Source organism: Salvelinus sp. IW2-2015, unplaced genomic scaffold (genome assembly GCF_002910315.2).
Source record: "Salvelinus sp. IW2-2015 unplaced genomic scaffold, ASM291031v2 Un_scaffold1270, whole genome shotgun sequence".
Taxonomy (NCBI): Eukaryota; Metazoa; Chordata; class Actinopteri; order Salmoniformes; family Salmonidae; genus Salvelinus; species Salvelinus sp. IW2-2015.
This window is the reverse complement of record NW_019942810.1, coordinates 226498-240059: the sequence shown is the minus strand read 5'-3', so window position 1 is coordinate 240059 and position 13562 is coordinate 226498. Positions and strand designations below refer to the sequence as shown.

Below are 13562 nucleotides of genomic sequence, written 5' to 3'. Positions count from 1 at the left end.
GAAAATACACTTGACAGAGTCTATAGTGGGAAGCAGTAGAGAAGTTATAGTGGAAGCAGTAGTAGAGGTATAGTAGAGAAGCAGTAGTAGAGTTATAGTAGGATGCAGTAGTAGAGTTATAGTAGGAAGCAGTAGTAGAGTTTAGTAGGAAGCAGTAGTAGAGTTATAGTGGGAAGCAGTATAGAGTTATAGTGGGAGCAGCAGTAGTAAGTCGTTGAGTATGAGGAGCCATAGTAGAGGTATAGTAGGATGGCAGATTAGTAGAGTTATAGTAGAGTGAAGTAGTAGAGTTAATAGTAGGAATGCAAGTAGTAGATCTATAGTAGGAAGCAGTTAGTAGAGTTTAAGTGGAAGCAGTAGTAGAGTAGATGTAGAGTTATAGTAGGAAGCAGTAGTAGGTAGTATAGTGTAGCAGTAGTCGAGTTTAGTGAAGCAGTAGTGAGTATAGTAGGAAGCAGAGTAGAGTTATAGTAGAAGCAGTAAGAGTTATAGTAGGAAGCAGTAGTAGAGTTTAGTGGAAGCAGTAGAGAGTATATAGTAGAATCAGTAGTAGAGTTATAGTGGGAAGCCATAGTAGAGTTATAGTAGGAACAGTAGTAGAGTTATAGTAGGAATCAGTAGTAGAGTATATAGTAGGAAGCAGTAGTAGAAGTTATAGTAGGATTCAGTAGTAGATTTTATAGTAGGAAGCAGTGAGTTAGAGTTATAGAGAAGCAGTAGATTAAGTATAGTAGGATCAGTAGTAGAGTTATAGTGGAAGCAGTTAGTAGAGTTTATAGTAGGAAGCAGTAGTTAGAGTCGATATATAGGAAGCAGTAGATAGTAATATAAGTAGAGGAAATCAGAGTAGAGTATAAGTAGAAGCAGTAGTAGAGTAGAGGATGCAGGGCACAGTATAGAAACATAAAGTTATAGTAGGAAATAGAGTAGAGTAAGAAACGAGTAGAACACAGAATATATAAGAAGGAAAGTGCAGTAGATAAGATATAGTAGGAAGCAGTAGTTAAGAGTTATTATAGTAGAAGCTATAGTAGAAGATTGTTATAGTAGGAAGCAGTAGTAGAGTTATATGAAGAGTGAGGATAGAGTTAGTGCGATAGTAGGCAAGCTAGGTAAGAGTAGTGATATAGTAGGAGCAAAGAGTTGATGAGATTATAGTACGAGATCAGTAGTGAGTAAGATATATTAGTGGGATAGCAAGACAGTAGAGTTATAGTAAGGAATCAAGAATAGTAGCGATTATAGTAGGAACGAGTGTAGAGTATATAGTGAAGCAGTAGATAAGAGTTATAGTAGGAAGCGATAGGTTATAGTAGGAAGAAAGTGTAGAGTGATAGTAGGACAGTAGTAGAGTTATAGTAGGATCAGCAGTATGTAGAGTTAGTCCGAAGACCATTATTTTGTCCAGTGAATTCTACTAGATGAAAAGCAGAAATGTGTATGACATTCTGGCATTTAAAGCAGACAACAACAACAAAAATGCACATGCTATAAAACGTCTATTTTGTAAAAAAAACAAAACACCTACTACTTAGAACAGCATTAGGGTTTCAGACACGGCCGGTCTGTAGTCTGAAGCGGCTGGCCCTACCTCTTTGTCCTCTCTGACTGGTTGCAGGTCAGAGGCAGGTCTGAGTGCCCACCGGGGACAATGGGGAGGACCACTGGCACTCTTGTTGCGGGTTGTGTCCTCCTCCATGGTGGGGCTGGCACCCCTGGACCTATGCCCGGGAGAGGGCTGAGGTGGGCCTGGCGGTTGGGGAAGACGGGTGGATTTCAGGACCATGGTCTTCCAGGGCGGACACCTCCGCCTGCAGCATCACTCTGGGGAGATTCAACAACACAAGTGGTAGACAGTAGTTATGGATTGTACCCATCCCGACACACACACACACACACACACACACACACACACACACAGGCCACCTCTCTAACCCTGAAGGATAAAGTATTTAGTTTAAATAGGAGAACATAAACGGACCTGTCCTGAGCCTCCTTCAGCTGTTTCTCTGCTGCTGCTTGTTTCACGTTGGCTTCACGCACCATCCTGTGAGCTCCTATAGGGAACAGCAAAAAAAAGGACATAGTTAACATGCAGGATCCACACCTTTCTAAGTCCAGATGTACTTGTACCATCGTCAGTTCAGCTGTAGTTTGTAGCAGGCCTAGCAGTCAGTCTAGTTCAGCTAGCTGTAGTTTGTAGCAGGCCTAGCAGTCAGTCTAGTTCAGCTAGCTGTAGGTTGTAGCAGGCCTAGCAGTCAGTCTAGTTCAGCTAGCTGTAGTTGTAGCAGGCCTAGCAGTCAGTCTAGTTCAGCTAGCTGTAGGTTGTAGCAGGCCTAGCAGTCAGTCTAGTTCAGCTAGCTGTAGTTGTAGCAGCCTAGCAGTCAGTCTAGTTCAGCTAGCTGTAGTTTGTAGCAGGCCTAGCAGTTCAGTCTAGTTCAGCTAGCTGTAGGTTGTAGCAGGCCTAGCAGTCAGTCTAGTTCAGCTAGCTGTAGGTGTAGCAGGCCTAGCAGTCAGTCTAGTCAGCTAGCTGTAGGTTGTCAGGCAGGCCTAGCAGTCAGTCTAGTTCAGCTAGCTGTAGGTTGTAGCAGGCCTAGCAGTCAGTCTGTTCAGCTAGCCTGTAGTTTGATAGCAGGCTAGCAGTCAGTCTAGTTCAGCTAGCTGTAGTTGTAGCAGGCCTAGCAGTCAGTCTAGTTCAGCTAGCTGTAGGTTGTAGCAGCCTAGCAGTCAGGTCTAGTTCAGCTAGCTGTAGGATGTAGCAGGCCTAGCAGTCAGTCTAGTTCAGCTAGCGTAGGTTGTACAGCCTATCAGCTCAGTCCTTCACTAGTTCAGCTAGCGATTGTAGCAGGCCTAGCAGTCAGTCTAGTTCAGCGCTGTAGTTTGTAGCAGGCCTAGTAGTCAGTCCTTCACTAGTTCAGCTAGCTGTAGGTTGTAGCAGGCCTCGTAGTCAGTCCTTCACCAGTTCAACTAGCTGTAGGTTGTAGCAGGCCTAGTAGTCAGTCCTTCACTAGTTCAGCTAGCTGTAGGTTGTAGCAGGCCTAGTAGTCATTCCTCCCTACCTCAAACAGACTGGCAGTTAGCTCCTCCAGCTCCTGCTCTAGTTGATCCGGATCTGTGACAGACGCTCACACTCCTTATCCTTCAGCTTCAGCTCCTGGGAGGGATAGAAGAGGTTAGGGTAGAACTGGGTCAAAATGAAGAAAGAGGTGTAGGTAAACTGCAGCAGAATTAGAAGAGGTGTAGGGTAGAACTGCAGCAGAATAGAAGAGGTGATGGGTAGAACCGCAGCAGAATAGAAGAGGTGTAGGGTAGACACAGCGAAATAGAAGAGTGTAGGCAGAACTGCAGCAGAATAGAAGAGGTGTAGGGCAGAACTGCAGCAGAATAGAAGAGTGTGGTAGAACCGCAGCAGAATAGAAGAGGTGTAGGGTAGAACCGCAGCAGAATAGAAGAGGGTAGGGTAGAACCGCAGCAGAAAAAAGAAGAGGTGTAGGTAGAACCGCAGCAGAATAGAAGAGGTGTAGGGTAGAACTGGTCAGAATAGAGAGGTGTAGGTAGAACTGCAGCAGATTAGAGGTAGGTAGAACTGCAGCAGAATAGAGAGGTGTAGGGTAGAACGCAGCAGAATAGAAGAGGTGTAGGGTAGAACTGGGCAGAATAAGAAGAGTGTAGGGTAGAACGGAGCAGAATAGAAGAGGTGTAGGGTAGAACTGGTCAAATAGAAGAGGTGTAGGTAGACTGCAGCAGAATAGAAGTGTGTAGGGTAGAACTGGGTCAGAATAGAAGAGGTGTAGGGTAGACCTGCAGCGAATAAAGAGGTAGGTGAAACTGGGTCAGAAAGAAGGTGTAGGGTAGAATGGGTCAGAATAGAAGAGAGTGTAGGGTAGAACTGCCAGCAGAAAATAGAACTGGGTGGGTAGAACTGGGTCAGAAAGAAGTGGTGTAGGGTAGAATGGCAGAATAGAAGTGGTGAGGTAGAACTGGGTCAGAATAGAAGTTGTGATAGGGTAGAACTGGGGTCAGAATTTAGAGAGTTGGTGATAGGGTTAGAACTGGGTCAGAATAGAAGAGGTGTAGGGTAGAACGGTGTAGGCAGAATGCAGAAGAGGATGTGTAGGGTAGAAAACTGAGGTCAGAATAGAAGAGGTGTAGGGTAGAACTGCAGCAGAATAGAAGAGGTGTAGGGTAGAACTGGGTCAGAATAGAAGAGGTGTAGGGTAGAACTGGGTCAGAATAGAAGTGGTGTAGGGTAGAACTGCAGCAAAATAGAAGTGGTGTAGGGTAGAACTGCAGCAGAATAGAAGTGGTGTAGGGTAGAACTGCAGCAGAATAGAAGAGGTATACTGTATAACAAGATGGGCCTCAGCCACCTTCTGTGCAGCATCTAGCTGCTCTCTGAGGATCTCTGATCCCTTCTCTCTGATCTCCAGGGAAGAGCTCCGGAGGCGGGACACATTGTCTTCATGCTCCCCGCCCCGGGCACCCTCCAGCTGGGCAGCACGCTCCAGCCTGCTGCCCTCTCTGCCCCTGGCCTGGGTACCCTGCTCCTGGGGCCTGGCGGGCCTGGGGTCACCCTGCCCTCCACCCTCCACCCTGGGGATTGGACCTGGCTCCAGGTCTACCAACCTTTAGAAAACAAAAGACGAGATTTAAAAACTTGTCTGTTAAGTGCAATGGCTACATGAACATGTAAGCTAACTAGCCCCTTCAGCTGCTTGTTTGAGATGTTAAGAAAGTTAGGTAGTTAATAGGGGGGGGCTCCCGAGTGGCGCAGCGGTCTAAGGCACTGCATCTCAGTGCTAGAGGTGTCACTACAGATCCTGGTTCAATTCCAGGCTGTATCACAACCGGCCGTGATTGGGAGTCGCATAGGGCGGCGCTTGGTCCGGGTTATGGTTTGGCCGGGGTAGGCCGTCATTATAAATAACAATTTATTCTTAACTGACTTAGTTAAATACATTTTTAAAAAGGTATATAATAAGAAATTGGTTGTCAAATCAAATGTTGTTTGTGACATGGAATACAACGGGTGTAGACTGAATGAAGCTATATACAGGGAGTACAAGATCAATGTGGAGCTATATACAGGGAGTACCAGTACCAGATCAATGTGGAGCTATATACAGGGAGTACCAGATCAATGTGGAGCTATATACAGGGAGTACCAGTACCAGATCAATGTAGAGCTATATACAGGAAGTATCAGTACCAGATCAATGTGGAGCTATATACAGGGAGTATCATACCCGATCAATGTGGAGCTATATACAGGGAGTACCAGATCAATGTGGAGCTATATACAGGGGAGTACCAGATCAATGTGGAGCTATATACAGGAGTACCAGATCATGTGGAGCTATATACAGGGATACCAGATCAATGTGGAGCTATATCCAGGAAGTACCAGATCATGTGGAGCTATATACAGAAGTACCAGATCAATGTGGAGCTATATACAGGAAGTATCAGATCAATGTGAGCTATATTACAGGAAGTATCAGATCAATGTGGAAGCTATACAGTTGAGGAAAAAAGTATTTGATCCCCTGCTGATTTTGTACGTTTGCCCACTGACAAAGAAATGATCAGTCTATAATTTTAATGGTAGGTTTATTTGAACAGTGAGAGACAGAATATCAACAAAAAATCCAAGAAAACGCATGTCAAAATGTTATGAATTGATTTGCATTTTAATGAGAAATAAGTATTTGACCCCTCTGCAAAACATGACTTAGTACTTGGTGGCAAAACCTTGTTGCAATCACAGAGGTCAGACGTTTCTTGTAGTTGGCGCACCAGGTTTGCACACATCTCAGAGAGGATTTTGTCCACTCCTCTTTTGCAGATCTTCTTCAAGTCATTAAGGTTTCGAGAGCTGACGTTTTGGCAACCGAGAACCTTCAGTCCCTCCACAGATTTTCTGGGATTAAGGTCTGGAGACTGCTAGGCCACTCCAGGACCTTAATGTGCTTCTTCTTGAGCGCACTCCTTTGTTGCCTTGGCCGTGTGTTTTGGGTCATTGTCATGCTGGAATACCCATCCACGACCATTTTCAATACCCTGGCTGAGGGAAGGGGGTTTTCACCCAAGATTTGACGGTACATGGCCCCGTCCATCGTCCCTTTGATGCGGTGAAGTTATCCTGTCCCTTTAGCAGAAAAACACCCCCAAAGCATAATGTTTCACCTCCATGTTTGACGTGGGGATGTTTCTTGGGTCATAGGCAGCATTCCTCCTCCTCCAAACACGGCAAGTTGGGTTGATGCCAAAGAACTCAATTTTGGTCTCATCTGACCACAACGTTCACCAGTGTCCTCTGATCATTCAGATGTTCTGGCAACTTCGAGTTTCTATGGGCAGATAATCTGCTTTAAAATGCATAGAGCTTGATTGTCTTTGGTATCGGCAATAGTCCGGATGGAGGCTGAACTGTCTAGGGCATGTATATGTGCTTCTTGAGCAGGGGACCTTGCGGCGCTGCAGGATTTCAGTCCTTCACGCATAGTGTGTTACCAATTGTTTTCTTGATGACTATGGTCCCAGCTGCCTTGAGATCATTGAGAAGATCTTCCTGTGTAGTTCTGGGCTGATTCCTCACCGTTCTCATGATCATTGCAACTCCACGAGGTGAGATCTTGCATGGAGCCCCAGGCTGAGGGAGATTGACAGTTCTTTTGTGTTTCTTCCATTTGCGAATAATCACAGAAACTGTTGTCACCTTCTCACCAAGCTGCTTGGCGATGGTCTTGTAGCCCATTCCAGCCTTGTGTAGGTCTACAATCTTGTCCCTGACATCCTTGGAGAGCTCTTTGGTCTTGGCCATGGTGTAGAGTTTGGAATCTGATTGATTGATTGCTTCTGTGGACAGGTATCTTTTATACAGGTAAGAAACTGAGATTAGGAGCACTCCCTTTAAGAGTGTGCTCCTAATCTCCGTTCGTTACCTGTATGAAAGACACCTGGGAGCCAGAAATCTTTTGATTGGAAGGGGTCAAATACTTATTTCCTCATTAAAATGCAAATCAATTTATAACATTTTTACATGCATTTTTCTGGATATTTTTGTTGTTATTCTATCTCTCACTGTTCAAATAAACCTACCATTAAAATTATAGAATGATAATTTCTTTGTCAGTGGGCAAACGTACAAAATCAGCAGGGGATCAAATACTTTTTTCCCTCACTGTATACAGGAGTACCAGATCAATGTGGAGCTATATACAGGGAGTACCAGATGAATGTGGAGCTATATACAGGGAGTACCAGATCAATGTGGAGCTATATACAGGAGTACCAGATCAATGTGGAGCTATATACAGGGAGTACCAGTACCAGATCAATGTGGAGCTATATACAGGAAGACAGTACCAGATCAATGTGGAGCTATATACAGGGAGTACCAGATCAATGTGGAGCTATATACAGGGAGTACCAGTACAGATCAATGTGGAGCTATATACAGGGAGTACCAGATCAATGTGGAGCTATATACAGGGAGTACCAGATCAATGTGGAGCTATATACAGGGGGTACCAGTACCAGATCAATGTGCAGAGGTACGAGTTATTTGAGACAGTGCATTCGTAAAGTTTTCAGACCCCTTCCTGTCTATATAAGGTCCCACAGTTGACAGTATGTCAGAACAAACACCAAGCCATGAGGTAGAAGGAATTATCCGTAGAGGTTCGAGACAGGATTATGTCGAGGCACAGATCAGGGGAAGGGTGCCAAAAAATGTCTGCAGCATTGAAGCTCCCCAAGAATACAGTGACCTCTGGAATTCCAGAGTTCCTCTATGGCGATGGGAGACCCTGCCAGAATGACAACCATCTCTGCAGCACTCCACCAAGCACTCAACCAATCAGGCCTTTATGGTAGAGTGGCCAGATGGAAGCCACTCCTCAGTAAAAGGCAAGACAGCCCGCTTGGAGTTTGCCAAAAAGGCACCTAAAGCACTCTCTGACCATGAGAAACAAGATTCTCTGGTCTGATGAAACCAAGATTGAACTCTTTGGCCCGAATGTCAAGCGTCACGTCTGGAGGAAACCTGGCACCATCTCTACGGTGAAGCATGGTGGTGGTAGCATCATGCTGTGGGGATGTTTTTCAGCAGCAGGGACTAGGAGACTAGTCAGGATCGAGGGAAAGAGGAACAGCGCAAAGTACAGAGAGATCCTTGATGAAAACCTGCTCCAGAGTGCTCAGAACCGCAGACTGGGACAACATCTCTAAGCACACAGCCAAGACAACACAGGAGTGGCTTCATGACAAGTCTCTAAATGTCCTTGACTGGCCCAGCCAGAGCACAGACTTGAACCTGATCGAACATCTCTGGAGAGAGCTGAAAATAGCTGTGCAGCGACGCTCAAAATCCAACCTGATAGAGATTGAGAGGATCTGCAGAGAAGAATGGGAGAAACTCCCCCAAATGCAGGTGTGCCAAGCTTGTAGCGTCATACCCAAGAAGACTCGAGGCTGTAATCGCTGCCAAAGGTGCTTCAACAAAGTATTGAGTAAACGGTCTGAATACTTATGTAAATGTGATATTTCCGGGTTTTTGCTTTGTCATTATTGGGTATTCTGTGTAGAATAAGGCTGTAACGTTAACAAAATGTGGAAAAAGTCAAGGGGTCTGAATACTTTCCGAATGCACTGTAGACATGTACACGAAGGCAGGGTAAAGTGACTAGACCTCAGGATAGATAATAATAAGGTAGATATGTACATGAAGGCAGGGTAAAGTGACTAGACCTCAGGATAGATATTCATAAGACAAACAAATAAAGAACAGGGTAACGATGCTTCGTGGGTGTCAGTTGTCGATGTGTGCAGAGGGTCCAGCAGCAGGAAATTATGAATGTGAAAGTGTGTGTGCACGTGTGTGTTGTCTCGATATGCGTCAAGATCAATTCAGATAGTCTGTGTAACCATGATCAACAACTAGATTCAGCCCCGGGACGATTTTTTATTTATTTTTTGAGCGATGTTCAGGGTGCCGGAACCTAATTACAAATACTTTGTAGACTGCAAACGGACCGCAAGAAGCACAAAACAGATATAATATTTGACTAAAGTATTAGGAAGGTGTTTAATGTTTTGTACACTGTGTTTATCTCAAGTAACAGTGAAATGCCGTTCTTGCAAACTCTAACCCCTACAAATGCAGTAATCAGTAACAATGTAATACTAGAAGAAGAAAAACAAGGTGTAACAAAAACACACAAGATATACAAATAAGAAGAACACACTTAAGTAAGCAAGGGTCAGTTCCAGTAGCATACTTCCAAGGATACTGGATCCAGAGGTAGATATGTATAAGGAGGGTAAAGTGACTAGGAATTAGGACATACGATATATCTCTATTATAAACTGGGTGGTTCGAGCCCTGAATTGGCTGACAGCCGTTGTAGATCCTTATCGTATGTGTGATTATAATGTGATTCATAACATGAATGCAACGTCTGCATATTTGTCCTGATCACGTTTGTCTAGAAGTACACACACACGCATCATTATCAATGATTATGCTGAAAATATAATTGAAAACAATAATATCATAAACATCACACCGTCGTTTAAGAATCGCCACAACATGCGAGGGCTGAACTTGTCCTAATGCCCATTACGTCAATCGGAACAGCACACATTCACCGGATTTCCCATTCCAGCTCTCCGCCCTTACCCTCTCACCACCCGGCTAGAAGATTCACCTCGTACCGTCGCCGTGACCTCGATGGCATCAGTTTATGTTTCCATAAATTCCATAAATTGTTACAGTAACCGTTAACTTGCTGACGATATTATTCCACTTAGAAGGATGCAATCGTTTCAAAACAATGTTACTATTAAATAATGCTGACGAAACGCTAATGGGCTACAATGTTTCATCGAGATATCCAACTAGATAAAGTTAGTCGAATGTTATTTTGTTACTCAAGTTGAGTCACCGTATACGACTTTTGTTTGCGATGCGTTGCAAGATAAGTCTATTTTCATTCCTGTTCATTCCGATAGTAAAAAAGGACGGAATGTGTTGTCAATCTGCCGCAAGTCACATGATGACACGCATCCTCCCATCCCAACCCGTTTCCAGTTTAAAAATAAACATGGCCAAACATTTCCCTAGGGTGTTGTTAGAACACATTATTGTCAAACAGAATATTGGCGTTCACAGTATATCTGGCATATGACATTAATGTGGTACAAAATGAAGATTCGTTATGGTTATATGAAGACAATCCTAAAAGCTACAGGCTTGGAACCAACCTACAGCTGTGAAGGACAATAACAAATCAAACCCATAATGATGTCTGTCTTACCTTCCAACCTCACACCTCTCTTCTTTAGTCTCCTCTCGGTGGGAGTGATATTTGGCTCTCCCCCTCTTCTGAGCCTGCTCTAGAACACTGGGTTTACCATAGAACGTGGTGTTGGAGTACACCTGGATACCAGATCTGGCGGATACTAGAACCTCATACCCTGGGTTGGTGGCAGAGGCAAGGGGTGGAGAGGAGGACAGCTGGACACTGTGGAGACCCTCAAACGCATCCATGGTTTTCCAGGCAGAGTCACTAAATCCAACTGCAGTTTTAATGTCACTTCAGTTACTGTGAAGGCTGTGGCTTCTGTGAAATCATGATTATGGGAAGAGTTCTGCCACCTTCTTCTATCTTCTTTTACTTTACCTCTTGTGTCTGGTGTTGTAGGACCCCTCACTTGAGTAGTCTGAAATACACTTTCCTTGGTTCCTCATTTGTTTACCTGATGCCTACCTGGGAAACATAAAAAGACATGTAACATTAATAGAATACATGATAATAGATTAGAATATAATAGAATAGAATTGAATAGAAAATACTTCAGTGGACTTTCAACCTACCGAATCAATGAGGTCCTAGGCCTCATTTTAATCAACCGACCAGTGCACTCCACTCCTGCCGGGGACTTCAACTCGCCCCTCTCCTGGTCAAATGAAACTTCACTCCTGCCGGGGACTACAACTCGCCCCTCTCCTGGTCAAATGAAACTCCACTCCTGCCGGGGACTTCAACTCGCCCCTCTCCTGGTCAAATGAAACTCAATCATGAGGGACTAAATATCGTACTCCCTGGTCAAATGAAACTCACTTCCTGTCTAGGTGCTTCAACTTCGGCTCCCTCTGCCTTGGTATGAAACTCCACTCCTGCCGTGGACGTTTCAACTCGCCCCTCATATCCTGTCAGAAAGTCACTCTGCGACTTAACTCGTCCTCCCTGTCAAGGACACTTTCGCGTGACTTCAACTCGCCCCTACATCCTTAAATGAAACTCCACTTGCCGCTAGGGTATGCCCTGTTACTGGTCCAAATGAACTCCACTCCATGCCGGGTATCTAATCGACCTTCTCACTGGCCAAATGAAAACTCCACCTCCTGCCGGGAGGCTTCAACTCGCCCCTCTCACTGGTCAAATAGAAACTCCACTCGACCGGGGACTACAACTCGCCCCCTCTCCTGCAAATTAAACTTAATGTGTTATTTTCTTTCATATAAATAATAATAATTCACGCTAAACAATGGGCATACTTATCAAATTGCGCTTTTATGTCATGTAAGCTATTCGTTATAGGAATGGGTTATTTATTCAGACAAGTTTTACAGATTGAGACTGGCCTAAACGGAGTATGGACTGCTCTGCAAACTTTTGACACAATGGAATGCAGAAGGTAAATAGCAACTCACCATGTATTGTCCCAAACTTGGTAATCAATGAAATGGCAATACTGTACAAAATACTGTACAAAATACTGAAAATGTTCTTAATCTTAGTTACATGTTATGTCATTCGACCACCGAAAGTTGCAGAGGACAGAAAAAAACAGCACAGTCCCGAAGTTTCACCTCCTGTTCAGTTTTCGTGTCATTGTTCTCTTCATCCACACACAGTGAACCGGTTGATATTACACACTCAAGCCTCCTGCTGACCTGCAATGCGCATTGGCTCACAGGTGGCGATGGAGAGGTTTGAATCACAATTAACACTACATGACCAAAAGTATGTGGACACCTGCTCGTCAACATCTCATTCCAAAATCATGGGGTTATTGGAGTTGGTCCCCCCCCCCCTTTGCTGCTTACAATAATCTCCACTCTTCATAGAGAAAACTATCACACTAAGAGAGTTTGTTGGAGACATTAGCTGTGGGGACTTGTTCCATTCAGCCACAAGAGCATTAGTGGAATCGGCGCAATGAATTGTTGCAGCGACAACACCAGCACTTTCACAAGCCGACACACACCAACCCACCACGCCACATACGCCACCACAGCGCCCTCCGCAGAACCAGCCCATATCACATACACATCATTCCAACCGACTCATCCCATAACAGCTCACACACACCCTCACACCCAAAGGCGTTCGAATGCCCGCGCCAAAATCATGGCCAGCAGCACTATCCAGCACACGGTCACAGCGAGCTCACTATGGTGCGCACCCATGGCCAGTACAAAGACTATCATACCCTCACACACATCACCGATCCTCGACAAACATCTCCACACAAACACCCACACAACCATTACCGAGACATAATGGCACTCTCCACATCACACATAACACAGTACTACTTTGTGCACCACGGAAACCGGGCACTTACCCACCCATTCTTCCATACGGCTGAAAAGCACGGAACCAGAGCCCTTCCACACACACTCACGCTGTTACGCCCACAACAAGCACAAACACCCACCACACCCAACGATCTCCGAAACGAGCACACAGGAAACATCTATGCTACCACAACGCAACTAGCCTACACATTGTATGCTGAATAACACACCTTTCACCAACTAATCACCACATCAACAACGACACCAGATCACCACATCATTACTTCACATCAGGAACCTCGCCGAGCGCACCCAAGCACCAGCACCAGTAACTATTGTGCAACTAGGTCCACTATACTGCACGCCGACACAGTGTTCAACTAGCAATCGAGGACAGACGATTTGTACAACGCTACCCCCACACCACACCCACACACCACCCACCACACCAACACCCCACATCAACAGAACCACACGCACTCCCACCACATCAACGCCACACAACTCCACACATCAGCCACACACCCCACACCCCCCACCACACCACACACCAACCGACACTCACGCCAACAGCCTGGCGGTGGTGGAAGAACAAGCCACAAGGACAGGTGAAACAGATTCAGGGTGTGAACAGCCTATGTTTGCTAGGTGGGTATGACTTTCTCCAACACAACACTGGAACTCTCCAAGTCAAGGTAAGCTTTTGGTATTACTAATTTAATTTGTAAACTGCTTACCTGACTGTACAACTAATGTTACTGCATGATTGTAAGCGGGTTTTACTAACGTGTAGTTCTATTTAGCTATGCTATGACATTAACTTTAGTTATATGGTGACAACGATGTGTAAAGTTTTTTTGGCCTGGTCACGTACAGCTGATGTCGCACAAGCGAGGGAAGAGAAGGAATACAACGTGGCTTTTATGAGAGTGACACCGTGTTTACGGTGCATCAGGGGTGTATTTTATTCCTC

General features: G+C 44.9%; 1 pseudogene; it reads right to left on the bottom strand.

Annotated features, from left to right (window-relative positions):
- The window catches only part of LOC112070265 (guanine nucleotide exchange factor for Rab-3A-like), a 32081-nt pseudogene extending 21008 nt beyond the window's left edge, over positions 1–11073 (bottom strand).
- Between the last annotated feature and the right edge of the window lie 2489 nt (positions 11074–13562).